General features: G+C 41.0%; 1 protein-coding gene and 2 long non-coding RNA genes across 3 annotated transcripts in view; all 3 read right to left on the bottom strand.

Moving 5' to 3' along the window:
• The window catches only part of LOC115179505 (zinc finger protein 420-like), a 15,522-nt gene extending 10,091 nt beyond the window's left edge, over positions 1 to 5,431 (bottom strand). The window contains exon 1 of the mRNA XM_029741093.1: positions 5,397 to 5,431. The gene's annotated coding sequence lies outside the window, so the exon portion shown is untranslated. The remainder of the gene's footprint in view (positions 1 to 5,396) is intronic.
• A 3,236-nt stretch (positions 5,432 to 8,667) lies between these two features.
• LOC115179569 (uncharacterized) lies at positions 8,668 to 10,305 on the bottom strand. Its single transcript, XR_003872948.1, has 2 exons — positions 8,844 to 10,305; positions 8,668 to 8,769 (listed from the first exon to the last, which is right to left on the bottom strand). It is a non-coding gene; the product is annotated as an uncharacterized LOC115179569 (long non-coding RNA).
• Positions 10,306 to 11,317: 1,012 nt separating this feature from the next.
• Positions 11,318 to 15,105, bottom strand: LOC115179566 (uncharacterized). Its single transcript, XR_003872945.1, has 2 exons — positions 15,068 to 15,105; positions 11,318 to 11,443 (listed from the first exon to the last, which is right to left on the bottom strand). It is a non-coding gene; the product is annotated as an uncharacterized LOC115179566 (long non-coding RNA).
• Positions 15,106 to 15,527: the final 422 nt, after the last annotated feature.

Genomic DNA, 15,527 nt, shown 5'->3' with positions numbered 1-15,527 from the left:
TTTACAAATGAAGCACTGGAGAAGTGGGTAGCTGCCAATGCCTCCCTCTCTTTTGCCTAGAGTTCATCAGGCTGTTGATTGTGGCCTGTGGAATGTTGTCCCACTGCTCTTCAATGGCTGTGCGAAATTCCTGGATATTGGCGGGTACTGGATCAAGCTGTCGTTCACGTTGATCCAGACCATCCAAACATGCTCAAAGGTGACATGTCTGAGTATGCAGGCCATGGAAGAATTGGGACATATTCAGCATTTTCAATTGTGTACAGATCCCTGCAACATGGGGCTGTGGCATTGTCATGCTGAAACATCGAGGTTATGACGGCGGATAATGGCCAAGGACAATGGCCCTCAGGATCTTGTCATGTATGAACACTAACCAAACGTCAGTGAGTACCAGAGTGAAAGCCTCTTAAGCATGTATTGGGGGGAAACTATACATTCTACCAGTTTCAAATCACTCAATGAAATTTAAATCAGAAAATGAGCGCTGGACAGCAAATCAGAGAATTGCAGAGGGAGCTTTTTGGATAACTCAGTAGAAGTAAACAAGGAATATTTTGTCTTATAGCTCAGTAGAAGAACTTTCCCACCTCAAAGGCTGCAAACAGGCTTAACTAGGCTGAAACAGTCCTATGATCATGGTGAAAAACCTGGTAATTGCTGGCCTGGCGCATTAACCTCTCTAGGTAGGAGGCAGTATTTGCACGGCCGGATAAAAAACATACCCGATTTAATCTGGTTATTACTACTACCCAGAAACTAGAATATGCATATAATTGTTTGATTTGGATAGAAAACACCCTAAAGTTTCTAAAACTGTTTGAATGGTGTCTGTGAGTATAACAGAACTCAATATGCAGGCAAAAACCTGAGAAATTCCTTACAGGAAGTGCCCTCTCTGACCATTTCTTGGCCTTCTACACTCTCTTTAGTGAAACTGAGGATCTCTGCTGTAACGTGACACTTCCTACGGCTCCCATAGGCTCTCAGAAGGCGGCAGAACGTTGAATGATGACTTTGCAGCCCATGGCTGAAAAACAGTAGCGCATTTGGTAAGTGGTCGATCTGAGAACAATGAGACTGGCGCGCGCATGCACGAGACGAGGCCATTTTGGATTTTTAGTCTTTGAACGAAGACAGGGTTTCCCGGTCGGAATATTATCGCTTTTTTACGAGAAAAATCTCATAAAAATTGATTTTAAACAGCGTTTGATATGCTTCGAAGTACGGTAATGGAATATTTAGAATTTTTTGTCACGATAGTGCCGGCGCGTCACCCTTCGGATAGTGTCCTTGAACGCACGAACAAACAGAGGATATTTGAACATAACTATGGATTATTTTGAACCAAACCAACATTTGTTATTGAAGTAGAAGTCCTGGGAGTGCATTCTGACGAAGAACAGCAAAGGTAATCCAATTTTCTTATAGTAAATCTGATTTGGTGAGTGCCAAACTGGGGGTGTCAAAATAGCTAGCCCGTGATGGCGAGCTATCTACTCAGAATATTGCAAAATGTGCTTTGCCGAATAAGCTATTTAAAATCGGACATAGCGATTGCATAAAGGAGTTCTGTATCTATAATTCTTAAAATAATTGTTATGTTTTTTGTGAACGTTTATCGTGAGTATTTAGTAAATTCACCGGAAGTTTGCGATGGGTATGCTAGTTCTGAACGTCAACATGCTAATGTAAAAAGCTGGTTTTTGATATAAATATGAACTTGATTGAACAAAACAGGCATGTATTGTATAACATAATGTCCTTAGGAGTGTCATCTGATGAAGATCATCAAAGGTTAGTGCTGCATTTAGCTGTGGTTTGGGTTTATGTGACATTATATGCTAGCTTGAAAAATGGGTGTCTGATTATTTCTGGCTGGGTACTCTGCTGACATAATATAATGTTTTGCTTTCGTTGTAAAGCCTTTTTGAAATCGGACAGTGTGGTTAGAGTAACGAGAGTCTTGTCTTTAAAATGGTGTAAAATAGCCAAATGAGTTCTGTTATACTCACAGACACCATTCAACAGTTTTAGAAACTTTGGAGTGTTTTCTATCCAAAGCTAATAATTATATGCATATTCTAGTTTCTGGGCAGGAGTAATAATCAGATTAAATCGGGTACGTTTTTTATCCGGCCGTGAAAATACTGCCCCCTTAAGGAAAAGAAGGGAAACCAAAATAAACACGTACACAAAACACAATGACGAATAACAGTCTGGTAAGGCACAAGGCTATACACAGAACAATCTCCCACCAAAACACATACCTATATATAGGACTCTCAATCAGAGGCAACTAAAAACACCTGCCTCCAATTGAGAGTCCAACACCCAATCCTAGACATAGAAATACTAAACTAGAGAGAACATAGAAATACAAAAAACATAGAACATAACCCAAAACCCGGAAATAATGAATCAATCACCCTTCTAAACAAACCACCATCCCGAACCACATAAAACAAATATCCTCTGCCACGTCCTGACCAAACTACAATAACAAATAACCCCTATTACTGGTCAGGACGTGACAATTGCCTGGAGGAATTTGTTGAGATACAAACATTTTGGAGCTCAGTACTGCGCTATATCTCTGCGATGACCTCTGCCCCAATACCACTAATCCCTAAACTATGCCTCCTAAATCTTTACCCAGAGAATCTCTCTTTAGGAGAGAAAAGAAAATGGTTGACCTCTGTCTATTACAAGCTAGACGTTCAATTGCTCTCCACTGGAAGTATGTCAGTTCCCTCACTTGGTCATTGGTTAAAATAATTAACGCCAAGCCTGGCTCTTGAAAAATGTACTTATATAGTTAAAAAGAAAGCCCCAGAGTTTCATAATATTTGGGATCTGTTTTGTGAGTTTTTGCAAACCGGTGATATTCTAGAAGCATTGGAACTGTAAATCCTCTATTTTTTATGTGAATATTGGCTCTAGTTCTTAGAGTAATCTGCAACTGCATATTACACTTCTTATTTGGAAATGGTTTGGTACCCTTCCCCAGATCTGTGCCTCGACATAATCCTTTCATGGAGCTCTACGGACAATTCCTTCGAACTCGTGGCTTGGTTTCACTCTGACATGTACTGTCAAATGTGGAACCTTATATAGACAGGTGTGTGCCTTTCTAAATCATGTCCAATCAATGTAATTTACCACAGGTGGACTCTCAATCAAGTTGTAGAAACATCTCAAGGATGATCAATGGAAACAGGATGCACCTGAGCTCAATGTCGAGTCTCAGCGCAAAGGGCCTGAATACTTATGTAAATAAAGGTATTTTTGTTTCTAATTTTTAATACATGTACAAACATTTCTAAAAAACCTGTGTTTCCTTTGTGAGGAACATTGATGATAATTTTTTTAGTTAATCAATTTTAGAATAAGGCTGTAACGTAACAAAATGTGGAAAAAGCCAAGGGCTCTGAATACTTTCCGAATGCACTGTATGTATTCATATAAGAAGGTTGTGCAATACAAAAGGGGAATAAAACTATTCTAAAAGTGGGTAAAATGGGGAGTGTCATCCTCTACTCACTATCACAAGGGTTAGTATCTACACAGACTCATTTCATATAACATTAAAACACTACTCCAATTATTTAGTGATCACTCCAGATAGCCCAGTGAATAAAACTAATTCTGGCAATACTGGTGTCAAACCATGCAAGTGTCAGTGGCATGAAATAACATCTACCGCTTCATTTTAACAGTTCATCTGTCACGCTCTGACCTAGGAGAGCTGTGTTTTTCTGTTTAGTTAGGTCAGGGTGTGATAGATGGGTGGGCATTCTGTTTTTGTTTTCTATGTTTTGGCCAGGTATGGTTTCCAATCAGAGGCAGCTGTCTATCGTTGTCTCTGATTGGAAGCCATACTTAGGCAGCCTGTTTTTCCTGTGTTGGTGTGGGTAGTTTTTTTCCGTTTTGTGAGTATCACCTGACGGAACTGTTGGCTGTCGTTTTGTTTAAGTGTTACCATTAAAGTAAAGTATGAGCACTCTACACGCCGCGCCTTGGTCCCTTTTATACGACCCGCATTACAGAACTACCCACCATGATTAGATCAAGCGGCGTGCCCGGGGAGAAATGGACACCTGGTCAAGTGAGGAGTGGATAGAAAGGAGAAACTGGACTTGGGGCAAGTAATAGAGAGATATCGGAGCCTACCGGGAAAGAAGGGGAGGCAGCCCCTCCCCCAAAAATTGGGGGAGCACACGGGTAGTTTGGCTGGGCCAGGACTGAGACCTGAGCCAACTCCCCGCGCTTATTGTGGAGAGCATGTGCCTGCCTCTTGCGCTCTCTCTCCAGTGTGCCTCTGTAGCCCAGTACGTCCTGTGCCTGCCCCTCGCACTCTCCCTCCAGTTCGCCTCCATAGCCCAGTACGGCCGGTGCCTGCTTTGAGCACTCGGTCCTCAGTGCGTCTTCCTAGTTCGATGAGACCTGTTTCAGCTCCACGATCTAAGCCTCCAGTGATAATCGATGGTCCGAAGCCTATAGAGATGATCCATGGCACGAAGCCTCTAGTGATGATCCATGGCCCGGAGCCTGTAGGGATGTTCCATGGCACGAAGCCTCTAGTGATGATCCATGGCCTGGAGCCTGTAGAAATAATCCTTGGCAAAAAGCCTGAAGGGATTATAAATGGTCCGGAGCCTGCAGGGATAAACCCTGGCACGAAGCCTGTAGGAATAATCCATAGCCCGGCACCTGTAGAGATGATCCATGGTATGAAGCCTCCTGTGATGATCCATGGCGCGGAACCTGTAGAGATGATCCATGGCATGGAGCCAGCAGCAACGTGTCTTCCTAGACCGGTGAGACCTAATGTCTCACCGGACTAGGTGAGACAGTGGGCGGGGGGGGGGGGGGGTTCTACGCCCGGAACCAGAGCCGCCGCCAAATATGGATGCCTACCCGGACCCTCCCCAATAGGTTCAGGTTTGCGGCCGGGAGTCCGCACCTTTGGGGGGGGGGGGGGGGTAGTGTCACGCTCTGACCTAGGAGAGCTGTGTTTTTCTGTTTAGTTAGGTCAGGGTGTGATAGATGGGTGGGCATTCTCTGTTTTTGTTTTCTATGTTTTGGCCAGGTATGGTTTCCAATCAGAGGCAGCTGTCTATCGTTGTCTCTGATTGGAAGCCATACTTAGGCAGCCAGTTTTTCCTGTGTTGGTGTGGGTAGTTGTTTTGTGAGTATCACCTGACGGAACTGTTGGCTGTTGTTTTGTTTAAGTGTTACCATTAAAGTAAAGTATGAGCACTCTACATGCCGCGCCTTGGTCCCTTTTATACGACCCGCATTACATCATCATGAAACAGTTCTACTGCAACTTTTCATGCACAGTAGGAAGTTGGAACGAACAACAAACTTAGTGAGATAGAACCTGCTCTTACCATGAGAAACAGATGTCCCAATCTTCTCCTCCTCTTCTTCATCTTTAATGTTGGCATTCAGCTCCAGTGTTTGACTGCAGTCTTCCAGCTTCACTGATGTCATCTCTGGATCCTGCAGTGCAAACTGGGCTCCACTGTCACAATCAGGACCCAGTGACTGTAGGTTTGGACTCAGTGTGGAAGGAGAGAGGCAGGCTGGGTCTGTCCTCACTGTTGATGTTACCGGCCTCATGGTTAATCTGAGGCGGCCAGTAGTAATAAAGAGAAACGGACACAAAAGTTAGTCTTGACAGTTCAGGCACTTTATTTATTCTCTAAAAATATTGTTTATATTTAGGTGCAGGAGCTCCACAATACTGTTGAACTAATATTCTATAAGAGGAACATGAGCTCAAACAGTAGACATTTGAGGTGACGGTTCTCAGCTCCGGTGAGCTCCTGTCCAAGTCAAGCACTGATTTCATTTCAATAGATCTGGTAGCTAAGCACAGACAACAAAACATTAATTCACATTAGACAAAGTATACACTTTAAATTAGGCTACAGAACCTTAAGTCATTTAAACTATAGTAGATTTCCTGAATTCGCATAAATGACTCAAAAAACATTTAGTACAAGGTTACCGTTTGTTTTAGGCAGCACTATGTACTATTTTCTTGAATAACCTTGTCTTCACTGTATTATTTCAATCAAAACCAATAGTATGTCTGTTCACACCATAGTAACATTTATAAATAAAGATAGAAACAATTTAACGCGTCTGAATATCAGTACACATGTAGAAAACTGATAATCATCACATTCAGCTTCAAAACAGTAGATCAACCTTGAAATTGTCTCTCTCTGCTGCACCCTCACTGCCTGGACTTTACATTTCATTGTATTCACAGGAATGTCGCTGTACTGATGTGTAATATTGTTATTATTGTTGCAATAAAAAAAATAAAGAAATCCGCTGACGCAGACCGAGTGGTGCCGCCATTTTACCAGCACGTGAATTTTACACAAAACCAATAACTTGCTAAACGAATTCAGAAATCTCAAGTAAATATATTCTTTAGAAAGTTTAAAGGTGCTATTACATACCTGTAGTAATAAATAGAAACGGACACGAAGATTATCTTCTACACCGCATCGTTCTGGCAATGTCTTTATACTGAAGAATGGTGGGCGCCTTCCCGGAACTTCCTGTTCCCCCACTAACACCGTCCGTGCACTCCGGGTTCCTTGGGAAGGCCCTACCACATTACATGAGAAGGGGGTCGTAGCCTCCTGCAGGACACATCTCCTTTGCATAGAGTTGATCAAGATGTTGATTGTGAAATGCTATTTCTAGAATATTTTCTGGTCTGTGGTGTGTAATGAGGAGCAACCAGACGCTGCACTTGACACATTTATTAAATTGATTATTCCAGTTACTAATAAGCACGCACCTATTAAGGAAATGACTGTAAAAACTGTTAAATCTCCTTGTATTGATGAGGAATTAAAACATTGTATGGTTGAGAGGGATGAGGTAAAAGGTATGGAAAATAAGTCTGGCAGCCCAACTGATTGGCAAACATACTGCAAATTAAGAAATCATGTGACTAAACTAAATAAAAATAAACTATACTATGAAACAAAGATAAATTATATAAAGAATGATAGTAAAAAGCTTTGGAGCACAAACAAAATTCTGGGAAAAAAAGCCAACTCGGCTCCTTCATACATTGAATCAGATGGCTCATTCATCACAAAACCAACTGATATTGCCAAGATAAGCAAACTTAGGGATGACATGCCAGCAACAAACGCTGACACTACATATCCAAGTATATCTGACCAAATTATGAAAGACAAGAAATGTACTTTTGAATTCCGTAAAGTTGGTGTGGAAGAGGTGAATATCTGAACAGGGCAGTTAACCCACAATGACCCCAATAGGCCGTCATTGTAAATAAGAATTTGTTCTTAACTGACTTGCCTCATCAAATAAAGGTTAAAAAAATCGAGATGGAAAATGACTGAGGATAATAGCAGATGATATTTCCACATCGTCAATTTAAGCCTACTAGAAAGTGTGTGCCCTCAGGCCTGGAGGGAAGATAAAGTCATTCTGCTACCAAAGAATAGTAAAGCTCCCTTTATTGACTCAAATAGCCAACCAATCAGCCTGTCAACAAACTTCTGGAAAAAATTGTGTTTGAGAAGGACACTCGACACTCAACACTTACACAAATTACTGATGATTGGCTGAGAGAAATTGATGATAAAATGATTGTGGGGGCTGTCTTCTTAGACTTCAGTGCAGCTTTTGACATTATCGATCATAGTCTGCTGCTGGAAAAACGTATGTGGCTCAACTACGTCTCGTTATGAATAATGTGGAAATTGAGCAAGTTGAGGTGATTAACTGCTTGGAGTAACCCTGGGTTGTAAACTGTGATGGTCAAAACATATTGATACAACAGTAGCTAAGATGGGGAGAAGTCTGTCCATAATAAAGCGTTACTCTGCCTTCTTAACAACACTATCAACAAGGCAGGTCCCTCGTTTTATCGCACCTAGACTACTGTTCAGTAGTGTGGTCAGGTGCCATAAAGAGGGACTTGGGAAAATATGCATTTGGTTCAGAACAGGGCAGCACGGCTGGCCCTTAAAAGTACACGGAGAGCTAACATTAATGACATGCATGTCAATCTCTCATGGCTTAAAGTGGAAGAGAGATTGACTTCATCATTACTTGTTTTATTAAGAGCTGTTGACAAGCTGAATATACCGAGCTGTCTGTTTAAAATACAAGCACATAGCTTGGAAACCCATGAATACCCCACAAGACATGCCACCGGAGGTCTCTTCACAATCCCCAAGTCCAGAACAGACTATGGGAGGCGCACAGTACTACATAGAGCCATGACCACATGGAACTCTATTCCACATCAGGTAACTGATGCCAGCAGTAGAATCAGATTTAAAAAGCAGGTAAAAATACCACCTTATGGAACAACGGGGACTGTGAAGAGACACACACAAAGGTACAGACACATGCATAAGCACACATTGTGATATTGTTGTATGGTGGTATTGAACATTTTGTGTTGTGGATATGTGGTGGTGTAGGGATGTCATATGATGTACTGTTTTATCTTTAGCTCATTCAGTACAAACATAGTTCACTGTTTCATCTGTTGTTTTATATGTCATGTTGATGCTTTAGTGTGTTTGGATCCCAGGAAGAGTAACTAATGGGGATCCCTGATAAATACACAAATACAAGCCACTCCAGGAATCTTCCTCTTATACCACCTTTATATACCTTTTATACCACCTTTATATAACACCTTTATTAAACTCCACCTATAACACCTTTTATACCACCTTTATATAACACCTTTATTAAACTCCAGATATAACACATTTATATAACACCTTTCTATAACCTTTATTAAACTCCAGATATAACACCTTTATTAAACTCCAGATATAACACCTTTATATAACACCTTTATTAAACTCCAGATATAACACCTTTTATACCACCTTTATATAAAATTCTGAGCATATGAGCAACATTTTTTGCAGGTGCATGGCAACAGTTGAACAAGATGAAGGAAAAAGGAAACCACACACTGCTCTTGATAGTATCACTGATATTTAATAAGGTTACGTATCGGCCTCACGGCCTTCGTCAGAGCTTTTGTGAATTTTCTGAAAATAGGACCCTTATGTAGACCTAGCCCCACCCACATCCGTTCCACACATCGAAAGGGGTTGGAGACAAAGGAAAAACAAATAAGTGCTACCAAATATAACAATATGCATTTCATAAATATTACAAAAGTGTATAAATAAGACGTATTAAACACGTCTGTAAAACTACCTGCCGCCAGATCAATTAACTTCAACACAGTTATTCAAATACATCCATCATCAATGACTAAAATAATGAATCTACTATTAAAATACAATTTAATAAACACAAGTAGATTCATAGACTGTTTATCATTAAACACAAGTTGAGTAATAGAAAATAATCCACCCAAACTAATGCTAAAATGATCATCACACCATCTTTATCTGATATACACTGTGTACAAAACATTAGAAACACCTTCCTAATATTGAGTTGCATCCCCCTTTGTCCTCAGAATAAGCCTCAATTCGTCAGGGCATGGACTGTCCAAGGTGTTGAGAGCGTTCAACAGGGATTCTGGCCCAATTCTTCCCACAATTGTGTCAAGTCGGCTGGGAGTGGATCTCTACTCTGAATAGCTTGTTCCATCTCCTCCCACAGATGCACAATTGGATTGAGATCTGGTGACTCGGCAGGCCACTGCAATAAGGTGAATTCACTGTCATGTTCTTTGAACCATTCCTGGACAAGCATTGTGGCATGGGGCATAATCCTGCTGAAAAAATCTATTTGCAGATGGATACACTGCTGCTGTGAAGGGAGGCACCTGATTGGCAATGATGTTTAGATATCCTGTGGTATTCAAACGTTGTTCCACTTCTATCAAGGGGCCCAGTGTGTGCCCTGAAAACAAACTCCACACCATCACCACGAGCCTGCAAAAATGAAACGAGGCATGATGGATGTACTCATGATTTCCTCCATACAATAGTCATCACATCAGCATGAAACAGCAGGAACAGGGATTCATCAGACCAGGCAATGTTGTTCAAATTCTCCAGCGTCCAGTCTTTTAATTCCTTAGCCCACTGCAACTGCAGTCTCTTGTTTTCTGCTGAAAGCTAATGGGGATCCATAATAAATCCATAATAAAAACTACATCATTAAGGATTATAGCTTTCACCTGGGTTCACCTGGTCAGTCTGTCATGGAAAGAACAGGTGTCCTTAATGTTTTGTACACTCAGTGTATGTTGCGTCAACCATCTCATGGAAGCAGTACCACCCAGTCAACCACTCCATTGTGAGATGCCTCACAGAGGATATTCAACCCTCAGGGCAAATCCAAGGTCATCTCAATATCTTTACAGTAGAAGCTAACAAAACACCAAAACTGACAAGGTGCACACTGATCAGTAAAGTAAAGAGAGGCTAACATTCTATAACGCTCCCTTTCCTCCGCACAGTTCTCTCACAGTGAGAAACTATAGGATTACAATAGAGTGTTCTACGCTTTTTTCATTTGATCCAATTCAACGTTGCCAATTATTTAATGACATGAGAATTAAGTGGAGTGTCTAATCTTAGCTGGTCTGAGAGAACTGATGAGGCTGCTCTCCTTTATGTATACATTGGTGTCTTTTTAAGTGGCTCAATCTGTAGAATCTCTTCTCACAGTCAGTGCAGTGATAAGGCTTCTCTCCTGTGTGTACACGTTCAAGTCATTTTAAGGGGCACAGACGAGAGAAACGTGATGCACAGTCAGAGCAGATGTAAAGCTTCTCTCCTATGTGTGTTCTCTGATGACCTTTTAGCTCAGCTGTTGTTTTAAAACATTTTCCACAGTCAGATCAGTGGTCCTTTATGTTTACCTTGGTGTCTTTTTAAGGTGCTCAGTCGAGAAAAACTCTTTCCACAGTCAGAGCAGGAGTAAGGCTTCTCTCCTGTGTGTGTTCTCTGATGACGATTTAGCTCAGTTGATGTTGTGAAGGATTTTACACAGTCAGAGCATAAGTAAGGCTTCTCTCCTTTATGCATACGTTCATGTGATTTTAAGTTGCTCAGTAGAAAGAAACTCTTCCCACAGTCAGAACAGGAGTAAGGATTCTCTCCTGTTTGTATACGTACATGTGCTTTTAAGTTGCTCAGTTGAGAGAAACTCTTTCCACAGTCAGAGCAGGAGTAAGGCTTTTCTCCTGTGTGTATCCGTTCATGCACTCTCTGATGAATGATCAGAATCTTTAATGTTGTGAAATTCTTCCCACAGTCAGTACAGGAATACAGATTCTCTCCTGTGTGTATTTTCAGGTGTATTTTCAGCTTTGATAGAAATGGGAAAATCTCCTCACAATGTGGGCAGTGATGAGACCTCTTAGCTCTATGATCTTCCTGCTGTTGCTCTCTGGATGTAGAGAATGTGTCAACATGGTTTCCTGTGTGAACAACATCAGAAGAACTAGTCAGTTGGTGTGATATACAGTACCAGTCCAACGTTTGGACAAACTTACTCATTCAAGGGTTTTTCTTTATTTTTACTATTTTATACATTGTAGAATAAGTGAAGACATCAAAACTATGAAATAACACATATGGAATCATGTAGTAACCAAAAAAAAGTGTTAAAACAAATACAAATATATTTTAGATTCTTCAAAGTAGCCACCCTTTGCCTTGATGACAGCTTTGCACACTTGGCATTCTCTCAACCAGCTTCACCTGGAAGGCTTTTCCAACAGTCTTGAAGGAGCTCCCACATATGCTGAGCACTTGTTGGCTGCTTTTCCTTCACTCTGCGGTCCAACTCATCCCAAACCATCTCAATTGGGTTGAGGTCGGGGGATTGTGGAGGCCAGGTCATCTGATGCAGCACTCCATCGCTCTCATTCTACGTCAAATAGCCCTTACACAGCCTGGAGGGGTGTTTTGTGTCATTGTCCTGTTGAAAAACAAATGAGTCCCACTAAGCCCATACCAGATGGGATGGCATATTGCTGCAGACTGATGTGGTAGCCATGCTGGTTAAGTGTGCCTTGAATTCTAAATAAATCACTGAGCGTTACCAGCAAAGCACCCCACCATCACACATCCATGCTTCACAGTGGGAACCATACATGCAGAGATCATCCATTCACCTACTCTGCATCTCACAAAGACACAGCAGTTGGAACCAAAAATCTGAAATTTGGACTAATCGCACCAAATTACAGATTTCCCCCGGTCTAATGGCCATTGCTCGTGTTTCTTGGCCCAAGCAAATCTCTTCTTCTTATTGGTATCCTTTAGTAAAGGTTTATTTGCATCAATTCGACCATGAAGGCCTGATTCACGCAGTCTCCTCTGTACAGTTGATGTTGAGATGTGTCTGTTACTTGAACTCTGTGAAGCATTTATTTGGGATGAAATTTCTAAGGCTGGTAACTCTAATGAACTTCTCCTCTGCAGCAGAGGTAACTTTGGGTCTTCCTTTCCTGTGGCGGTCCTGATGAGAGTCAGTTTCATTATAGTGCTTGATGGTTTTTGCAACTGCGCTTCAAGAAACTTTCAAAGTTCTATAAAATGTTCCGCATTGATTGACCTTCATGTCTTAAAGTAATGGACTGTCATTTCTCTTTTCTTATTTGAGCTGTTCTTGACATAATATGGCCTTGCTCTTTTATCAAATAGGGCTATCTTCTGTATACCACCCCTACCTTGTCACAATACAACTGATTGACTTTCAACAAGGCACACCTTTTATTTGAAATGCATTCCAGGTGACTTACTCATGAAGCTGGTTGAGAGAATGCCAAGAGTGTGCAAAGCTGTCATCAAGGCAAAGGGTGGCTACTGTCATGACGTTGCCCTCTCTCTGGGAACAGAGAACACAGTTGACCCCCTCCCTCTGCACCAGGCCTTTTCTATGCACCATCCCCCGACCTCTATACTTCTGACACTGCTGTGGTGAGAGGGGTCGTAAAATTCTAAAGGAGAATGTCCTGCCGCATGGCCCAGTTTTGAGACAGAGAAGGGTTTCATAGAGAGACAAAGGAAATTCTTCCAACTCACAGAATTGGGGAACCGAACGACATTCATGTTCTGGAGAAGGTATAAAAGATCGGTGAAGAATCCAGCTACGAACTGGTCCGCTTGATACAATTTTGTGATACTCATTAGAGACAATAGTGCCATATTACCATACTAAGGTTTATATAATAGCCTCAGCTATGGGACTTGCATCTAAATGGTTGTATACAATGATTTAATAAGATTAAAGCTATTTGGAATATGTTGAGAGGCTATGTACTGATGTTAATGTGATAGAATTGTATTTCTGTTCAAAGCTTAACTCAGTCATCGGCACGCCCCCAGGGACACAGACAAGACCTGGCGTCATGAGACAGCCTTTTTCTGTCATTCCGAATAAAACCCCCACCCAGGGTTACTTTCTTCAGACCAGGCCTCCACTCCATTACGAGTTGGCCAATAGGTTTGACCATGCATCCCTGTCCTGAACTTTAACCATACCACATGGTTAAACTTTAGACTATCGATACCGACAGAATAATAATAAGCCTTTGATATTAATTAATAGTCTGCAGCTAGAAATTTGATATCATCGAACGCGAAGACCGACGAAACATCCATTCTATAACGACATTAATGAATGTCGCTTTGAAAGACCCATTCTAACCGAGAGAGAGAGAACGCGGACAAAAACTCTCCAACAAGGATCCCGACGACACACTGAGCATAAACATATATTGATTGCAGTTGTTCCCGAATGAGTGAGCGTTCATGTGCAAAGGATTAGCATATCAATTGTTCATATTTATCAACTCTGTAGTGTCTTCTCAGCTGACCCGCCCTTGTTGGTTTAACAAGCCGCCATGCCGGTTTAGCCCACTAGGGCACATTACTCTACCAATTCTTTGTGACGATAATTACTGTTCGTATGTTTTCTGTGAATTACGTTGTTTAGTAAATAAATGATTTTAAGACAGTTGATGTATGGATGACTTAGTAAAGACTGGATTCGTGCAGATACAACAATTTACGACGTTTGGAATGAGACTGACGCGAGGTAAAATACACCATTTAAACCAGAAGATAAATCGGCCTATACTATACTATAATATATATAATGTTATAATATAGGAAAGTTATATTAGGAAAATTATAACTTTGTAATCTGAATATTTTCCTTGGTGCCCCGATCTCCTAATTAATTACAGTTAAACGATTAATCAGTTTAATCGTGTAATAATAATAACAGGGAGTTATTTTGATAAACATGTCTTCAGTTAATGGTGCCCAAAGACACGACACTACTCTGAAGAATCTCACTTTTTTGGTTACGACATGATTATATATGTGTTACTTAAAGTTTGTTTTCACTTATATTACAATGTAGAAAATAGTAAAAATAAAGAAAACCCTGGAATAAGTAGGTGTCCAAACCTTTGACTGGTACTGTCAATGTCAATCAAATGTATTTTATAAACCCTTTTTACATCAGCAGTTGTCACAAAATGCTTTTCAGAAACCCAGCCTAACACACCAATGAGCAAGCAATGCAGATGTGGAAGCACAGTGGCTAGGAAAAACTCCCTAGAAGGCAGGAAGTTAGAAAGAAACACAGAGAGGAACCAGGCCCAAAGGGGTGGCCAGTCCTCTTCTGGCTGTACCGGGTGACATATGTATTCATATCAGTAGGCTGTACAATACAAAAGGGAATAAAACTACTCTAAAAGTGAGTAAAAGTCATAAATGAGCTATACCATCCTCCACTCACTATCACAAGGGTTAGTAACTACACAGACTCATTTCATAGAACTTTAAAACACTGGCAGTTTGTCTACTTCACTTCCTTAGTCTACTCTCTGATCACTCCAGATAACCCAGTGAATAAAACAAATGTTGGCAATACTGGTGTCAAACCATGCAAGTCTGAGTAGAATGAAATAACATCTACCTTCTCATTGAAACAGTTCATCATGAAACAGTTCTACTGCAACTTTTCACGCACAGTGGGAAGTTGGAATGAACAACAAACTTAGTTAGATAGAACCTGCTCTTACCATGAGAAACAGATTTCCCAATCTTCTCCTCCTCTTCTTCATCTTTAATGTTGACATTCAGCTCCAGTGTTTGACTGCAGTCTTCCAGCTTCACTGATGCCATCTCTGGATCCTGCAGTGCAAACTGGGCTCGTCACAATCAGGACCCAGTGAATGAATGTAGGTTTGGACATAGTCTGGAATGAGAGAGGTAGGCTAGGTTTGTCCTCACTATTGGTGTAACCGGCCTCAGACCTAAATTTAGTCATCCTGTAGCAACAATGAGAAACAGACAAAAGTTATTGTCTTGACAGTTCTGGCACTTTCTTTATTCTCTAAACATATATGATATTTCTTCTTGTTCAATTATGTAATTCAGTGCTTGACTCGGACTGAAACAGGTGCCGGTACTGTTTATATTTAGGGGCAGGAGCTCCACAATACTGTAAAGCTAATATTCTATAAGAGGAACATGAGCTCA

This window comes from Salmo trutta, chromosome 39 (genome assembly GCF_901001165.1).
Source record: "Salmo trutta chromosome 39, fSalTru1.1, whole genome shotgun sequence".
Taxonomy (NCBI): Eukaryota; Metazoa; Chordata; class Actinopteri; order Salmoniformes; family Salmonidae; genus Salmo; species Salmo trutta.
Note: the sequence above shows the minus strand (reverse complement) of the source record. Positions and strands in the feature narration are given on the sequence as shown.